This window comes from Hermetia illucens, chromosome 6, assembly GCF_905115235.1.
Source record: "Hermetia illucens chromosome 6, iHerIll2.2.curated.20191125, whole genome shotgun sequence".
Classification (NCBI taxonomy): domain Eukaryota; kingdom Metazoa; phylum Arthropoda; class Insecta; order Diptera; family Stratiomyidae; genus Hermetia; species Hermetia illucens.
This window is the reverse complement of record NC_051854.1, coordinates 28,513,022-28,531,761: the sequence shown is the minus strand read 5'-3', so window position 1 is coordinate 28,531,761 and position 18,740 is coordinate 28,513,022. Positions and strand designations below refer to the sequence as shown.

Here is an 18,740-nt window from a genome sequence, read left to right as displayed (position 1 = left end):
ACGTGTTGATTGAACGGCGCACCTCTCTGGCTTGAAGAATGTTCAGATATATAGGATCAATATCTCGTTAGCATTATGATCCAAGCTTGAATAACAATACCACCTCGAATCCCCTCTGACAATAACGTGACAGTCGCCATTGAGTCCATCCATAGCAGAATCCTCGGTTATACCTATCAGCGGAATCAGATGCCACAATAACCACAGCTAACAGAGCTCCTGGAGATGAGGTATCGTCAAATGATCTTCACAACTACCTGACGAACATTATCATTGGTACGGCCAAACATACTTGCGAATTAGAGCTCCTGTCAACTGAAGACGACGGACAAATGTTACCACCACTAAGCATGCAATCCATCGGTTTAAAAATCATAAGTTGCAAGAGTTCAGAAATGGTTAAATATGGAGGCGACTAACTACATCAGACGGTTCATTAACTGATGTTCAAGTTGTGGGACAGCGAAGCAATGCCTAAAGATTGGCAACGAGTCATAAAAAGTGTGATGTGGGAGGTATCGTGTAGCTGAGTACTAGCCACCGCAAATAAATAAATATAAGCTGATATCCAGTATCTTGCTAGGCCGAACAGCCCTATACACCCAAAACATCATCGGCCCACACCAAAGCGGCTTCAATCCAGGCAAATTAGCAACGGGTCAGAATTTCTCTGTACTACAAGCAATGTGCAACTGGCAGACTATAGCCATTAGTTCCACCACCTTTGGATCGAATTCAAGGCCGCTTATGATTGCATAGCCAGTGTGAATTCAATATCCCGGCCAAATTGATAAGACTGACTAGGCTGAACTAGGCCAAATTAAAGCAAAACGATCACCCTCGAGACCATTCATCACTATCATAGATTCTTTTTAATCTAGCTCTGGAAAAGTAATCCATTATATTGATGGCCTATGCTGACAATATTGACATGATGAGAGGAACAATAAGAAGTATATGTATCTACAATTTGCCTTCATCCAGACCAAACAGGGAGCGCCAGATCTTGGGTTGCACATCAATGAAGGCAAGACGAAGTACATGGTAGCAACATCAGCACTAAAAAAAGCAATAACATCAAATGGCAAACAAGGACAATGAAGATAGGAGACCACAACTTTGACACCGTTGATAATTTATCCTATCTAGGGTCAAAAATCATAGCCGAAAATAGCTATGACGACGGAATCCGCGCACGATTGTTGCCAGTTGAGAAAACCTATTTCAACTTAGAAAAAGTGTTCCTTCCCCCGAAGAATGTTTGACTTCATTAATGAGGATGAAGTCTACAAGGGCAATATCTATTGCAGAAAAAGAAGAAAAAAGCGATGCAGACCCAGCCTCAGTAGCCAAGACACCAAATTACTTATAGGGATAACGAATTGGAGGACTTCGGCACAGACCGGCATGTCTGCAGTCCCGAGTCTCTCGCACCCAAAAACGAGACAAATTATGCCAACTGGTCCTCCAGGTTGGAAATTGGGTAGAGCTGACGCGGAAAACTAAAGTAACGGACCCACGAAAGGAGCCTCGTACTGGATTCACTACACAGGGCCGGACTCGGCAAGGAAAACTATAGCTAAGGCGCCAGACCACTTTTAGGAATAATGAATTGGACCTTGGCGCAAACCGGGATCTCTGTAGTTCCTAACACGCCTAGATCGGATACCGGTTGTTGCGTTTCCAAATTCACCGAACTCAGACCATTCAAAGTCTACATTCCTATTTCACATGTGATAAGTCCCAGGACAAAATGCTAAAAACACTTAGCGAAAAATCTGTAGAAAAGACGCGGAAGACAAGAGGTTGCTAGTTTCATGGAACCATGACTCTGCAACAAACTAAACAATGATGTCGTCATCACCGTCCAGTCCCTACAACCTATTCCGTGCTCATGGTTGATTATGTTCGCTCTTGTGTTAGATTTAATCTGGCAAGTACTTTCTCCACTGATTGTTATCCTTTGGTTTTCTTTCCCTTGCAAATGTCTTTTTGCTACTCCAGTATCATCCATTCGTTGGAGGTAGATAATCCATTTTAATTTTTGCAGCTGAACGGATACGACGACTCTAAGACTGGTCTCACATTTGCTTAGTGTCCGTCATCCTGTTTTATTTTTTTTTCCTTATTCCGCAGGCCTTGTTGCAACACTTAAAGACCAGCGTATAATGAGTATCTACCAAGAGCTTTCTCATAACTATCTCTAGTGCCAGATTTCAGAAAATGGGAGCAAGCCCATCACTTTCTGAGTATAGTTGTGTATCCCGTTTTAGTGAAACTATGGTAGTGCTCATGGCCACATTAGTGTAGAAGGAGTCCACCAAATTTAACTATGCATGTCTGTCTCTATCGTAGACAAAGAAAAGCGGACCCTCACTTCCCGCTCCAATAGCGTAACTATCTTTTTTAGTGAAATCATCTACCTTTCCCTGACACACGTTATTTGCAAACCAGCAACCGGTATCCGGTCTAGACCTGCCTTAATACAACCTCAGACACCCCGATTTTGTGTCGAGGTCCACCAATTCGACATCCCTAAAAGCTATCTTGCATCCTGGCCTACGCCAACGCTCCATCTCAGGCAGGGTCTGCCTCGTCTCCTTTTTTTATCATAGATATTGCCCTTATAGACTTTCCGGGCTGGATCATCCTCATCCATATGGATTAAGTGACCCGCCCATCACAACATGTTCAGCCAAATTTTATCCACAACCTAACGGTCAGGGTATCGTCCATCCTCCTGTAAGGGGCCAAAAATTCAGAGGATTCTTCTCTCGAAGGGGGCAAAGAGTTGACAATTTTTCTTGCTAAGAACCCAAGTGTCCGAGAAATACATGAGGACTGGCAAGATCATAGTATTGTACAGTAAGAGCTTTGACCTTATGCTGAGACGTTTCGAGCGAAACAGTTTTTGTAAGCTGAAATAGGCTCTATTGGCAGCCACCAACCGTGCGCGGAGTTCATCGTCACAGCTGTTATCGGTTGTGATTTTCGACCTTAGATAGGAGATGATGCTGAATATAAAGTTCATTGGGCAATGGAATTATTTATTTTTATTCCAGGTAGAAATCCTTTCTCCTTTCAATATGCATCCAGCACGGGGTCGCTTTGAAGTCGACACTACGAGTTCGCTTTTGGGACCTGGTAACTTATACTGAGTTTTGAAATCTGGCCCGACAGTATGTATAGATCCCTTCAGATGTGGCTGGCTACATCAGCGACTCCATTTCATGAAACTGATCTCTTTGCCAATATGAGGATATCAGAAGATCAGGAGATCAATTTCAACCTAGAGACTATTAGCAAGAAACGCCGCTGAAATTGCGGCGAACCAGAATGTTTCAAATATAGTACATCATGGGATTCCAAGCGAAGGTAAGAACCCCAAGGATTGCACCTCAATATTATCTGAAGACAAAAATAGTAACCAGTAGGCAGGTTTGTGCAAAACAAAACCTTATTAAAATCGGTTTACTACTGTCTGTCTGCCGGTCTGTCTATCTGGCACACGCATTTGTTGGCCGGCACTCATATTCAATCACAATGACACAATTTTGACGAATCCCGCCCATCGGTTTAATTTAAAATGCTCTACAGCGGTCGAATTGGTCATTTTCCAACCTGATTCAGTACTCCTCATCTATTGACACATGGTTTTGTCCATCATGAGTGTAAAAGAACCATTCTGCCGAGATCATGATGCCAAAGTAATTTATCGCCAGCTTTGACAAGACCATGAATTCACCGACTCGAATAGGGAGGAGGAACTCTCTCCTTGGTCAGGACAACGACTTCGTGTTTTTCCAAAGCTAGGGAGAATACATGTCGGGTCATCCATCTGCTAACTAGCCGCATCATTGTTCAACCGTGCGTACGGTAACCAGTGCCGCAACATCATCCGATCAGATACGATTTATCAGACATCTCGAGTCATAGAAAACTATCCTATAAGGCGTTCTAAATTGGGGACCAAGGAGAGATCTCTGTCTCGCCCCAGATTTGACCTTCGACTTTCCGTTATCCTTTTGGGTCGCGTAGTTTTATCAATGAATATTGGCAGGTAGCCTGGAATATGGAAACGATCGAGAATCTGGTTGAGGCTTGCTCTCTTCAAAAGCTCTGGCGTTAAAGTCTCCTCCGACTAGAACTTTCTCTCTCTCCCCTCCGTGTTTCGAACCACGTCCTCCAAGGCGCTGAACCTACTTCAAAACGCACACGGATTCGTTCGGTGTGAGGTAAATACTGGAAAAAGTCACTTCCGCACAAGGAACCCAAATGAATTCATGTCCTCGACGATGGGCCTATACCCACAGCTCTTTTTTCTTGCACAATCAGTGCCATTAAAACGTGAGCAATTTGACTCGTATGCACGTTTGTTTAAAGGATGTGGATCATGGTACCTGACTTTCATTTTCTGCAAATTTTCTTTGATTAGCTTGCATCGCCCGGAAACGAGGACATGAGTCATATCTTTTTTCTACAGACCGCGATCCTTGCAAAGAACACAACATTTTTCCGACTCGCAAGTCTTCACTTTGTACCAGGATTCGCCACACTTGTAATACAAAGTGCTTCTTTCCCGCCTTTTACAAACCCCTGCTATGTGCCCGTAGCCCCAGCAGTATCTTGTAAATAATCCACCCGATCTTTATTTTCCCGCAATGATGAAGTTTGCCCGCTGTCTTCTCAGGGATAGTGGAAGTGGCCAATTTTTGTCCTCTGCAATTGACAGACTGCCCCTGGCCACTGTCTTAGTTCACCATGATATTGAGTCTATTATTATTATAACGATGTCCTTCGCTAATTTATTTATATTTCATTAAAATATGAATAAGTATGAGCATGTGTTTCAAAACGTTCATTTCGCATGCGTCTTATGTCGTGCGATCTGAAATCGAATTAAACTTTATACAGATTAATGTTCATATATAAGGTCTACCAGAAAGTATAGTCCGTTTTGGTTACAACAACTTTCAATAGGTATGTGAAAATTCATTTGGCGTATAATTGTCTCTTTCTTTTTATCATTAAATGTGGACATACTGACCTATCGAATCAACTGAAGTGAAGGTGGTTCGTGTTATCTTTAAGTGAGACATGATTGTGTAATGATATATCATCATTCACCCCTTGATGGGGTATAGCGCGTCGACCACACCTATACGCCATCGTTCGCGGTTACCTGAAATGCCTTTCAGCTTCCCCACGACTTCCCGAGGCGCTGGCACTCCTCCTCTACTGTTCTGCCCTAAGTGCCCCTGCTGGGGAGATTGGATCCCGTAGGCGGTAATTCAATAATTCCCTTTCTTAATGTGTGTCATATCCACTGCCATTTGTGTCTTCCGACCACAGTGCGAACGAGTGCCAGGCCTGTGCGCCGACCAAATTTTACATTTGAGATAGTGTAAGGCCAGCGTACTCGAATGACACTACGCGGACAAGCATTGACGAAAGCTTGAAGCTTTTGAGTGCCAGTGGAGTTCATTTCCATATGCTACTCCTATATAGCAGCACAAAAGTAACAATAGCACAGAACAGTCTCAACTTGATCTTGGTATTTGAGATAACCACATTTCCAGATTTTAGACAGGGTAGCGAAAGTGGATCTAGCGCTGCTAACGCCTCGAACGACATCCAGTTCGGTGCGACCGTCGGTAGAACCACGCTTCCTAGATATACAAATTGATCGACGCCTTCAATGCTCTGCCCATTAATGCAGATAGGAAGAGTGCAATGACCCATCAGACTTCAGTCCAACTCTACTTATCTCTTTCCAAATCCAGAGCCCAGCTGTCATCATCGTAGTCATGTAATGATGGCGTAGTTGTGTAATGATGACTATTGATAAAGCTCATTTATGCCACTGTGTTTTATACGAATTTCAAAAAGGAAGAAATGTTATGGAATCGTGTAGAAATTTGTTGAAAATATTTGGTGAAGGTAAAGTTTTTAACAGAACATGCAAAAGATGGTTCACAAAATTTGAAGCTCTTCGATTAACGAGGATATTTTAAAGATCCTGCTAGCGGAAACTGATAACATCGGAGATCGCAAAAAAAAGCTCAATTCAACTCAAGGAACCATATATTGATCATATTCGAAAATTAAGATTGTTGTGGACGTATGCGAGAGTGAATTAAGTGAAAAAAAAATTGAATAATAATAGTTATCACATGCAGAATTCTGTTTGCACAGTGCAAAGTCGAACCTTTCTTGGGTGTCAGGCTAGTACTGGTCAAATTTTTCGTCTCCAAAGACAAGATGTTTTTTTTAATGGTGAGGTAATGGTTGTAAAGAATCACAAATAATGATAGAAATTCAACAAAGTTTATTCTATGTATGAAAAATCAATCATCATGAACTTTCCGGTGGATCTATATATTGCAACTATTAAGAATCTCTGCCTATCAAACTTTTCTTAATTTTATGACTCCTGTTTAAATTTTTCGAAGTTTTCTTGAGAAGCGTCCTTGATATTAGGGCTCACCTTCACCTCTTTGTAAAACTTACCATGACATTAAAATCTGCTGGCAAAGCCTTGTTGTTCTTTCGTTAAAAAAGCTTTAGGGAATGGTTTATTAATCTTCAATTTTTTGGTTTTCTTTTATTACATTTCTTCTCTTTTGTACTTCCTATGAACAAGGTTTAAACGAATTTTCCACTTTCTAAGTTGCAATTGTTACTCCGTACTTTTCAATATATTGATCGAATGATTGTCAGGGTAAGTCTTCTACTTTCACCTGCTTAACTTAACCGTGAGTGGTTCATGTATACCACTATAAAAAACCGAACTGGGTCATTTATAAATTTAGCATAAGATAATAGCTTTCATTCGTTCCAATTTTCTGCATCCGCTCCATGTGAAAACGCTGAAACCATAAAGCACCGTTCCTTATTTTTCCTCATTGTCAGCTTACGATTTAAAAAGAAATACAGAAGGTCAACCACAAATCGTCAAATATATAAATAAATATCAGAAATCCACATCGTAAAATAAAAAGTAATATGTCTTACTGAGCGTTAAATCTGCCACAATATAAAAGATTTTCTGAAGTGATGAATAAATTTCTTCTCGCTCTAGGGTACATGTATAGAGAATGCATATTTGCAATAAATATATTAAATGCAAATATAACATCTATAACGTAAATAAAGTGTACACCTTATAGATTGAAGAAACAATGATGCAATCAAGTAGTGTTCCTATATCGACGGCGCCTATTTTATTATCCCTGAAACTTTATATCAAGAAGCGCTGCCAAAAGTTTTATGGAAAAATATGGGATTACTATAAAATGTAACGAAAAAATAATGCAAAATATCATTAACATCTTTGGGAATCAGATTTCCTATAACTGTCTAAAAGCGGCTATCGAACGAGGCGGAGATAAAGAAACCACCCCGTAAAAAATAATAAAATATATGATTTCGTTAGGATACTTTGGTTATGGGGGACAACTTCGATTTATTAGGTGCATATTCCTTACTCCTCTAACACCTGCAATATGCTGGAGACCACTACCCATAAAGTCTTCGAGCACTCCTTCGCTTCTTTGCCGCCTCCCTGAAGACTTGCTACTGGATTCGCAAAGTATAACCCATATCCCGACAATGCTGGGTTTACTTTTTGTATCGACTCGCTCTACTTTTAATGCGCAATGTGTTGTGGCTCATGTTTTAATGAATTTTACTACTCAGGTATGCTGAAATGGCTCTTTCTTATGAACAACAGGACCAACAAGGCTGCGGTGGATTTTGGATTTAAGACTTCCGTTAATGCGTCGATTGTAAGGCATAAGGGATAAGGGTCCAAGTTGCGCTGCTGTGTGAAGCAGATACTTGAATTCCTAAGTGGGCAATTCACCGTCACTGGCAGATTCAAATTTAGTGGTAAATCGAATTACATTGGGCGATCATTCTCCTTGTGGTCAATTTGTTGGAGATCAACTCCTCCTCCTCGTCGATGAAAACCATGTCAATGACGATGAACAAACGGTGGCGTTCAATGAGAACTTATTCGATCTGGGTCTTATTGCTGCCAATATAGGAAAATATAATAACAATTTAATAAATAAAAAAATAAATAATAAATAAATATAATAACAATTTAATAACAAGTGAAAGGTCGTAAGTGTCGAAAAAATTGACTATACATCTGTCGCTTTCATTGTGTGTACCGTCAGATGAAATGATATGACGTTCATCACTTAACGGCATAATAAAAACGCTCTCTCTAGATTATTTATCGCAGGTCTTAGCCAATGGGCCACTTCCGAAAGAATCGCGGAAGTTTCTCCGTCCTAGCTTTAGGAGGACACATCATTTTGTAGCTTGGATGACTTTGTTTACGTCATGACACTTTCCTTGCATAATTATTTCTCTCAGTGGCATGATAACTTTTATTAGTGGCACTTAATACGTTTTTGCGGTCAACCGGACGTCTTACCTGTCACCTCCTCCTTTACTTATTCCGAGAGTAGTATATTATCATGTTACCATATCATCAATGCGCCATCGTTCGCGGTTACATTAAATCCCCTCTAGCTCCCCCACGACTTCGCGAGACGCTCGTACTCTTCTTCTACTGAAAACCGTCGGCTAGATTGGGAGAGTGGATTCCACTGCATCACGTAGCCCACAATGCAATTGTCGCCCCTTCTTAATGTGTGACCTATCCACTGTCACATTCGGCTTCTGATCACAGTGCGTATGAGCGGCAGTAGTGTCAGGCCAGCGCACTCTGATGATACGACGCAGACAGGTGTTGACGAAGGCTTTGAGTTTTTGAGTAACAGTGGAGTTTATTTTCTATGTGCTAATCCCATATACTAACACAAAAAGACTACTAGTACCGAACAGTCAATTTGATCTTAGTCTTGAAATAACTGCATTTTGAGATTTTAGACAGAGCAGCGAAAGCGAATCTAACCCTGTTAATGCATCGGATAACATCCAGTTCGGTGCCACCGTCAGTAGAAACCATGCACCGAGATATACGAATTGATCGGCACCCTTGATGCTCTGCCCATTAATGCAGATAGGAAGAGTGCAATGACTCATCAAACTGAAAACCTTGGTTTTGTTGTTTTGTTTATCTTCAGTCCAACTCTACTTGCTTAATCGTGGTATTTGAAGAAAGATGTCATCGTCCATTAAATGCCTCCATGTCCTCCGGACAAGGCCTGCCGGACTCCGTTTTAGGCATGAAGATCCTCCGAGACTTTTTTACCTCGGTGCAGCGTGTGACATTTTGTGCCATTGTATCGAAAGCTTTCTCGAAATCCATTAAAAGCAGCTGGAGCGAAGATCTAAACTTCGCGCACTGTTCCAACATTATCCGTAGAGTGTTGATGTGGTCAATGTAGGAAGATCCTGAGCAGAAACCAGGCTGCTCTCTGTCGATTAAGCTTTCGAGATGTTCACTGCACTCCCGGACTATTTTAGCCATTCACGCAGATACCCCTCCAATTGTCACACTCAGAACGGGTGGCCTTCTTTGGAATCTTCACGATTCCAAAGATTTCCAATGGAAGTAGCAAGTCTGCAGTAACTGCAGGTGAGGCGATAAATAATTCTGCGGGGAGACCGTCAAGCCCAGTGACCTTGCTCCGTTTCTTTGCTATTTGTAAGGAAAGACCATATTCAGATGTCATGGTGGAGAGCCATTTCATACATAAGAGGAGGAGGAACATTGGACGTGATGCGCTTAAATACCGTGGTGAAGTGTTCCTTCCATCTCTTCAGTTGCTCGTCATCGTAGATGGATGTACATAGGGGATCGCAGTTCCCCAATGGCGGAAAATGGCAGACGCAACACACAAGCGGAAGTGACCATCATCGAGGCCGATGTCAGCTCCTCTCTTGTTATTCACATCTATAAGACAGCTCCCAAATCTATTGCTCATTGCGAAGTGGTCGATTTGATTGCTCGTACGGTGACCTTATGGCACCCTCTGTGCTCAAACAAAAGGCCGCAAATGACAAGGCAGTGTAAGCTGCAGAAATCCACAAACCCTCCATCATTATCGTTACGATCGTCAAGACCGTGTTTCTCCATTACATGTCCGAGCAAGCTGTTGTCACAATGTTACCTTGAGAAAGCCTCTCCTAAACTGCGTATAATTACTCGTAGAAAACATTCTTTTCCACTATATCGGAACTCTTCGTTAGTGTATAACATTTTACAATTGTGATGCTCCTTAACCTGAACCGGAATCTTGCAATTAGAAATCTATCAGAAACCGGACTCTCGCTACCGTCGTCGAAGAGCATGCTCACATTCCAAAAACCAATCATAGTCCGCTTCCGATAGCCAAAAGTCGTAGTCGTGAGGTCAGTCGCTATTCGAAGCGTTGTTGAGGTTTCGGTAGCAATAAAGATTCAAAATTTTGCAGGCGGCTAAGCCAAAAATTTAAATCCTTTTCGGGCGCCTCTTTCAACAAGTGCTACTAATACTGGTAATACGGCATCTATATTTTGCCCCCACGAGAAAATGGTCCTGTTGCAATTCACCGCGTGAAAGGTTTTTAAGTGTATTATGTTAAAGGCCGCCCTTTTTTCAATAAAATTATTATCGATATGATAAAGAAATGTTGCATCAGGCGATTCCTATTTCATTTTGTGGAAAACATACTGAGCTTACAACTACATGCAAGGTGAATTATTTCCGTTATATAATTTGTGAAAGCTGTATCTCGTGGTTCCTCTACAAATCCCCTTTCCAACATTGACGTTAAGATCTTCAATAAAGGACTTTGATATCGTTAAAGAAGACTGGAACTCGCCCTTTACACCATCATCTTTTTCTTTGGTTGGAGCATGACAGTTTATGCGCCAAGTATTGAAATATTTCCTCCTACTCCTGAAACCGTTGCTTAAGTAATGCATTGACGCGAATCGAAACCAAATTCCGTATTAATATACTGATACACTGATGAATATAAGGTTGTCATTATCCCTCAAATGGGGCATAACCACACCTATGCGACATCGTCGTCGCTTCGCCGAGAGATGCTTCAGTTCTCTCCAAGTCCTAGGCCTAGACGCCTATGTTCCTCCTCTTCTGATGTTGATATGGTGACGAAAATGGAAAGGAATAACCTGAAGAAATTTTTTACATAAGCGGGACCATCTAAAGAACGTCGAGTTCCTATCATCCATTCCCAAATTAGGTGATATCTACCAGCAGACCACATCAACTAAAGGCACGATTAAGAATCTACCAGATGTGTGTGTGTGTGTGTGTGTGGTGGGGAGAAGCTACAGCTTCTGAGCACTCAGGCAGTGTTGGCCCATTGTACTCGCGTCCCCCGTCTAACGGAATATTCCGGATTCGTTAACGTATCGTAGGATTTCCGTTAGTGGATGTGATGCTACCCGTCGTAATTGGAGAACATCGGCACCAAAGATTTGATGCCTGATACGTCCATAGGCGGGGCATTCACATAGGAAATGCTCCGTGGATTCCGCTTCCTCATTACAGGAGGGACACGTATCATCTTCGGTAATTCCTATTCTGAACATATGCCCAGCTAGTGAATTATGGCCTGTCAGAATGCCCACAATACACCTGCAAGTCCTCCTGCTTTTCGACAGGATAAACTTTGCGGTACGTATGTTGGGTTCTGGCAGGAAAAGTTTGGTGTGTCGAGCAGCATTAAGGCTCTGCCACCTGTCATTATGGGAAACCTGTTCCCAGTTTTTGAAAACAGATTTAGCCAATGCTACTGATACTCCAATTGCTGGCTCCGGTCCCGGCATAGGGGAGATTGACCCCTCTTTCGCTAAAGCGTCCGAGATTTCATTTCCTTCTATGCCACAGTGACCAGGTACCCAGAGTAGTTCCACCGTATTGAATCTAGACATAGAATTCAAACGGTTTCTGCATTCCTGAACGATTTTCGAGGTGATCAAAGGACTGCTCAATGCCCTCAGTGCAGCTTGACTGTCACTGCAGATTGCGATGCGCCTGCCCTTCAACCGCTCGTCAATCACCCAGTTTGCCACCCTTAGGATCGCATAAACTTCGGCTTGAAAAACCGTTGCATATTGTCCCAAAGGAAAAGCCCACTTCTCGTTTTTATTCGAGAGGTAGACTCCGGCTCCAGAACCCTCTTCTGTTTTTGAGCCATCCGTGTAGAAGACTTCCGTATATCCCTCCACGCATTCCTCTGGGTCTTCCCAGTCCTCTCTACGCTTCAGGGTAACTACATATCTTCTACCAAACAGATGTATGGGGACACGAGAATCGGAAGGCATTGTAAGAACTGGATTCAGTCCTCCCAGTAACTCTTCCAATGCTCTGTGCCCCCCACATCCGTTGTTTTCCCATAGATCTAATCGAATTAGCCTATGGGCTGCTCTCATTGCAGTGCTTTGAATAAATATATCCAGGGGCTGCAAATTGAGTAGTGCATTCAGAGCTGCGCCGGATGTCGTGCTCATGGCACCAGTGATACCCAGACAAACAGTTCTTTGCAGTGCAGCTAGTTTACGGTGAAAACCTTTTTGTCTCACCTTAACCCACCACACTACGGATGCATATACGAACATCGGCCTAATGATGGCAACGTATATCCACATTACCACATGAGGTCTGAGTCCCCATGTCGAGGCAAAGGTCCGTCTGCACAGCCCATAAGCTGTGAGAGCTCGTTTCATCTTTACCTCTACATGTTTGTTCCAAAGAAGTTTTTTATCTAGAGTAACCCCCAGGTATTTCACTTCTTCGGAGAGTTGAAGGGTAGTACCCCTCATCTCAGGGAGGCAAAGTCCATCCAGTTTTCTCCTTTTTGTGAATAAAACCATTGTGGTTTTATTTGGATTAACGGACAAACCATGTCTAAGGCACCAGCTGTCTATCAAATCAACGGCACGCTGTATATTCCTACACACCGTTCCAAGATCCCGATCAACAGCAAGTACAGCCACGTCATCAGCATAAGCTTGAGCGTGTATTGGCAAATTTTGCAGTTCGCATAGCAGTGAGTCGATCAGCATACTCCACAGAAGCGGCGAAAGCACACCTCCTTGGGGGCAGCCCTTCGTTGCCTCCGTAGTCAGGTAGCGATTGACCCCTACCTCAGCGCACAGCAATCTTTGCGTTAGCATAGCATGGATCCACTTAATTAAAGCATCATCAACACCATGCGCTCTGGCGGCATCACAAAGTTTTTGAAAAGGCGCACAGTCAAAAGCCCCTTCAATGTCCACAAACACCCCCATCGCGTACTCACCATTCAAAGTTGCATCCTCTATCTTTGTGACCAAAGAATGAAGAACAGACTCACAGGACTTTCCACGTTGGTAAGCATGTTGGTTTTCACTACGTGGGTGTGACCTAAGTGCCTTTCCACGAATGTGACGCTCCACCAGTCTCTCCAAACCTTTCAGCAAGAATGAAGTCAAGCTGATCTGTCTGAAGTTCTTTGGATTAGAATAGTCATCTTTCCCAGGTTTCGGTATGAAAACTACTTTAACCTGTTGCCAAGAAGAAGGCACGTAGCCCAGAGCAAGACATCCTCGAAAAATATTTGTTAGAGGTCGCTCTAAATGCTCCATACCCTCCTTTAGCATTGCCGGATAGATGCCATCCATGCCAGGTGCTTTGAAATGTTCAAAGGACAGTATCGCAGCTCTCACCTTTTCAAGGGTAACAACCGCTTTCGCAGTGTTCCAGTTCCTCTTGCAACACTTGCGTGTTGAAGGGGTTGCAAGAACCGTCAACTCTCCCCCTACCACTTCTCTCACCCGTTCCCCCGGGTGGTGTACTTCCAGGAGGGTCTGTACTGAGTCCAGTCTGGAGTTCGTGAAAGTACCGTCGGGTTTTCTAAGAGAATCCAACTTGGCCGACTCATCCCTTTTGAGGACTCTGCACAGCCTTGAAGTCTCCCTTTCGCCTTCCAGTTCCTCACAGTACGCTCTAAAGGAGTCTCGTTTCGAGCACCTCACGAGCCTCTTATATTCACGTTGTGAGTTCCTGAAATTTAACCAGTCTTCGTTCTTGTTACTTTTGCAAGCACGATTTAGAAGTCGCCTGGTTGATTTCCTGAGTTTTTGCAGTTCTCGGTTCCACCAAGGAACTGTTTTACCGCTTTGGCCTCGGGAAATAGGACAAGCCTCTTCATAACACTCTAAAAGTGTGTAGTTCAGAGTTTTCAATTCATCTTCCAGCACCAAAGGAGTCCTTAGTCGCCTAGGGAACTGTACTTTATTGCCAAGAAGTTCATTGAACTTTGCCCAATCCGTTTTTCTAGGGTTCCGTCTTTGTACTGCAGACTGTTCGCCCGCAATAGTCAGATTGAATTCTAGATATCGGTGATCTGACAGTGAGACCTCGTCTAGCACTCGCCAGTGTGTAATCAACTCTAACAATTTTGGGGTACAGATTGTTAGGTCAATTATTTCGCTTCTTCTCGGTCCCACGAACGTAGGGGCGCACCCCACGTTTGCAGTCATAAGACCAGCTGAAGTGATGAAATCAAATAGCTTCTCTCCTCTTGGATTGCATTTGCTACTACCCCAACAAATATGTTGAGCATTCGCATCGCAACCTATTAAGAGTTCGAGACCACTTGATTCTGCATACGCCACCAGATCCCTAAGTTCTTGCGTCGGTGGAGGATACAAAGAATCATAGGGTAAATAAGCGGAGGCAACTATGATGTTTTTCCTCTCGCCATTTATCTGGTATTGTATGATGACCGTAGCTAAGTCCTGGGAACAATATTGTCTCAGCATAGTTGCCTCTAACCGTCTTGACATCAGGACGCAAGCTCTCGGTCTTATGGATCTTTCGTCGTAGAAGATCCTAGCCCCCTTTACTGATCCAATACCACAGATTCTGTTAAATCGAACCCACGGTTCTTGCACCAGAAAGATATAGGGGAAATCCTGTAGCTTTGTCATTCTCGCTGCCAACAGGTAGGAGGGAGCTTTGGCATGCTGCAGGTTGATTTGACCAATCTTTATGTTTTTCGACATAAACTTAGTCTATTGTCTTATAGAAAACAGTTAGAAGCGTATGCGGCAGTCCGCGTATGACGGGGTTTCCCCCACACCGTACCGCCAGAGACTCGATCCCCTCGTGATTGATTTCTCTGAGAAAAGCCGTACTTGGGAGTACCGCAATTCCCATGTTCTCATCCACGAAAGATCTCACCTCATCCCGCAGAGCATCCGTCTGTTTTCTACTTAGCACCTTACTTGGTTTGCGGTGTCCGGGTTGCATAGATTCGATCACTCGAACTGGCATCAAGTCAGTTTCGTTCACGTCTCTGGCTACCCTTCCTTCCGCCTGTTCCTTGGAAGGTGTAAGAGAAGTTACTAGCAGGTAGGATTCACTCTGTAGTCCCTTCCCCAGTGCGAGCCCCCATACGGGGGTTCCGCCCCTGTATGCACTATCCTCCGCGCACGTCTCCATTGTGGGAGAGCGCACCGAAGATGCTGCAATTTGCTCTATGTTGTGTAAGTCGAAGACCATCATTGTTCTTCGCTCTCAAAAATGGAGATGATGCCCCACAGTCTCCTGATATGACTGAATTTCAGTCTATATAGGAAAAAGTGGAGCACCATATGGTGACTTCCCCTGAGCACATTTAGACTCTGTTGGTCCAGTTCGAATACCAAGTTGAAGCCCTCCACGTTTGTAGATTGGTCCTTCCTGGCATTCATGAACTTTACCCTCCAGTGTCCAAAGTCCATGCCCGGGTTCTGTTCACCCAGCAAGCGGATGATGTCCTCTGCCTTCCTTCGAGGGCCCGGTAGCCAACATCCGACATGTTCTGTCCTGCGTAGCTCAGTGTTCACAATAGTGAACTTGGGCCGACCGCCGGAACTCAAAGTTGGGATTACCTGCTGGAGCCACTTTAAGGCAGCCTCGTCAGCGCACTCCAAATGTAGAAGCCCATCACGAAAACCTTGATCGTTAAATCGTGGCTTCGTTCCAGGCTCCATCATTTTCTTCCACAGGCATTCCTGGAGGATGGTAAATTGTCCCTCTGACATTTTGCCATCCTTGGAGGAAACTCCCACGGCAGCAGTCAGAACAGAGGCCGCAGCTTGCGCATACGTCCTCTTCCTTCCCGCCTTCGTGTTCGTATTCCTGTGGGAGGGACCAGCTTCATTGAGATCTCTCTCGCTGATTTGATCACCTCCCGGCACACCGGTCCTAATCCCCGCGAGACGCGTGGATGTAAGCCCTGGTGCGGAGCACAATAAAGCGTCGGCCACAGCAGATGTGTTGGTCTTACGCTTCTTGCGCGCATTACCGCTGACTGAAGAGTCTGGTGCGTCCAGTGTGGATCTTACCGGGGTTTCCAGTTTATCCCCACCTTCCGCCGGAGATTCCGCTACCTTGCGTCCGATTTCTCTGGGCGTTACCGCGCCTAGTGGTACAGCCACGTCCATGTCCTCATTCCCAAGGTGCTTCATCTTCCTTCGCAGTGCTCTCTTCTGCCGCCGGCTTGGGGCCTTTCCAGGTTCACGGTGTTCGGACCGCTTGGATCCATTTCCACATACTGGCGTTGAACCAGTAGCGTCCACGTCACCAGCTTCCCGTTCTTCCGCTCTTCCCAGTAAGGATGGCGGAGAAGGTTCTGACAGGCAGGATTCAGCCTGTAGTCCCCCCTCCTTAGTGGCCGAAGTTCCCTTCTGCCAGGCCTTTCTCTTCCGCTTGCGGGTAGATTTGGGCTGTAGTACCGCGGACGGGCCGGCCGTAGTCGGATTTCCAGTTTCTCCCAATTTGAGAGTTTCCGTACTTTCCTTTCTGGCTAACTTCGCCGTAGGCACTAAATGCAAACTTTCCACTGAGTCGGAAAGCATGCCTTCTACAGATTGCTCTATAGGCAAATATGAACGTGGTGAGGCCTCCAAAATCCGCGCCTCGGCCGCGACATGATTGCTCATGGTCGCGGGTGGATTCGAAGTCTGTGACTTCTTACCACTTGGAGAGTTTATATCCATTGTTTCCATATTCATATTTTGGACACCCTTAGTGTAGCAGTAAACTACTACAGGCTCCCCCACCACGACAAGGTGGTGTCCGAGGGGGAGCTACCAGATAACCAGCACCGATTGTGAAAAATCATATATAGGGCAAACTAGAAGATTAATAACAACGAGCTTCAGACATATCATCCAGGAGAAACATACAATAACGGAGGATAATCTAAGGGTAATTAAGGAGGTTAATGGCTTCCGGAAATTGGACGCATTAGAGAGTTTCATCATCCACAAGAAAAGGGAGGACAAAAAAGAATTAACAGTGATTTAGGAAACCTTAACAATTGGCTTTTTGAATATAATAAAATATTGGTCATAAAAGTAACTAGTAATTAAGGTCTGGATTTAGGGTTTAGGGGCAAGCTGGACCATAAATAGTTCAGATAAAAACTCACTGAGTAAGAGGACAACAGGTCCTCGAAATACCGGTATATGAGAAATAAAAAACTCACTATTTGGCATTAAAAAATAAAATTTGTCTTTTTTTCATTACAAAATAAGCCGGAAAACGACACACACAACTGAAGCAATATTTCAATGGTAATTTGTACTTAGCTTGTAATTTTTATGGATTTAGTTTATCAAACAATTCAATCTAGTGTGACACTGACATTCATAGTCTTAGAATGCAAAAAATTTGCAAACTGTTAATAGTAGTGTGATTTTCACCAAATTTGATCGTATCATGCTCTATATTATTACTGCAAGAGTTGATAATTCTGGGATAAAATGAAGTTTGGTTCCCAGGCAATTTGTAAGGAATACGGTTATAATAATTATAATATTTATTTAAGCAGGTGTCGGTATGGAGAGTACTTTGATACCATGTGCATGGACCACCACATTTCTTTGCATATATTTAGGTTGGGTAGTTTTTGAGAACGGGTCCTCGAAGTAACTGACCCTTTCTGCACCCCCGCCCCTTCTCCTTACAACCAATTTCGAAACTAATACCGTCCTCCGAAAATAGTAATTGAAACCTTTAATTTGATATCTCGCGTAACCATATTTGGTGGAAAAAAATGTTAGACCCCCCCATTGAGTGTATGAGCCCTCTCACCTGAAGCTCAACGTGGAACTATGTTACTCACTGCATGCAACGGGATTGACAGATTCCACCTTCTTACCAAATTTCGTATCAATAGGAGTAACCGTTTCTGAGGTGTGGCAGACAGACGGACAGCCTATTTTACAAGTTTCGTTTTACACAAAACCTTAAAAAGGGGGGGAAGATGTAGATTCTTCCTAAATGGAACTTTAATATTTCACTCGAATGTCAATTATTCTCGTTAATTTTGACGTCAGCATCTTTATTGCTGGCTTAAGATGCAGCAAATTTGCGCAAAATTGATAAGTTTGAACTGCTATAACTTTGATATTAATAGCGGGATTCCATGAAATTTGGTAGTATTATGCGCGATACTGACCTCTGGTGCAAAATTTAGTATTCGTAATGTGAACTTAAGGGAGATTTTTCAATTAATTTTAAAAAGGTGGTAAGATACTATCAGTACGTTTATTTGAGCAGAGATCGGAATGGGACAAATTTCCGGGCCTACTTTCATATAAGTGCATCACTCTGATTTTTATTTCAGATTTTTGGATTGGCTGGTTACCGGAAATGAGTCCTATCTCGTTTTAAGTATGCACATTTTGACTTCTTACTCGTACATTTGGCAATTTATATTGACGACCCACACGACTATATTCAGTGAAAAATGTTATCCCTCCCGCTCATT

The 18,740-nt window shown here is 43.4% G+C and overlaps 1 protein-coding gene across 4 annotated transcripts in view; it reads left to right on the top strand.

The window, feature by feature from the left end:
• The window catches only part of LOC119659424 (stress response protein NST1-like), a 91,685-nt gene that overhangs the window by 51,617 nt on the left and 21,328 nt on the right, over window positions 1-18,740 (top strand). The window lies entirely within an intron of this gene.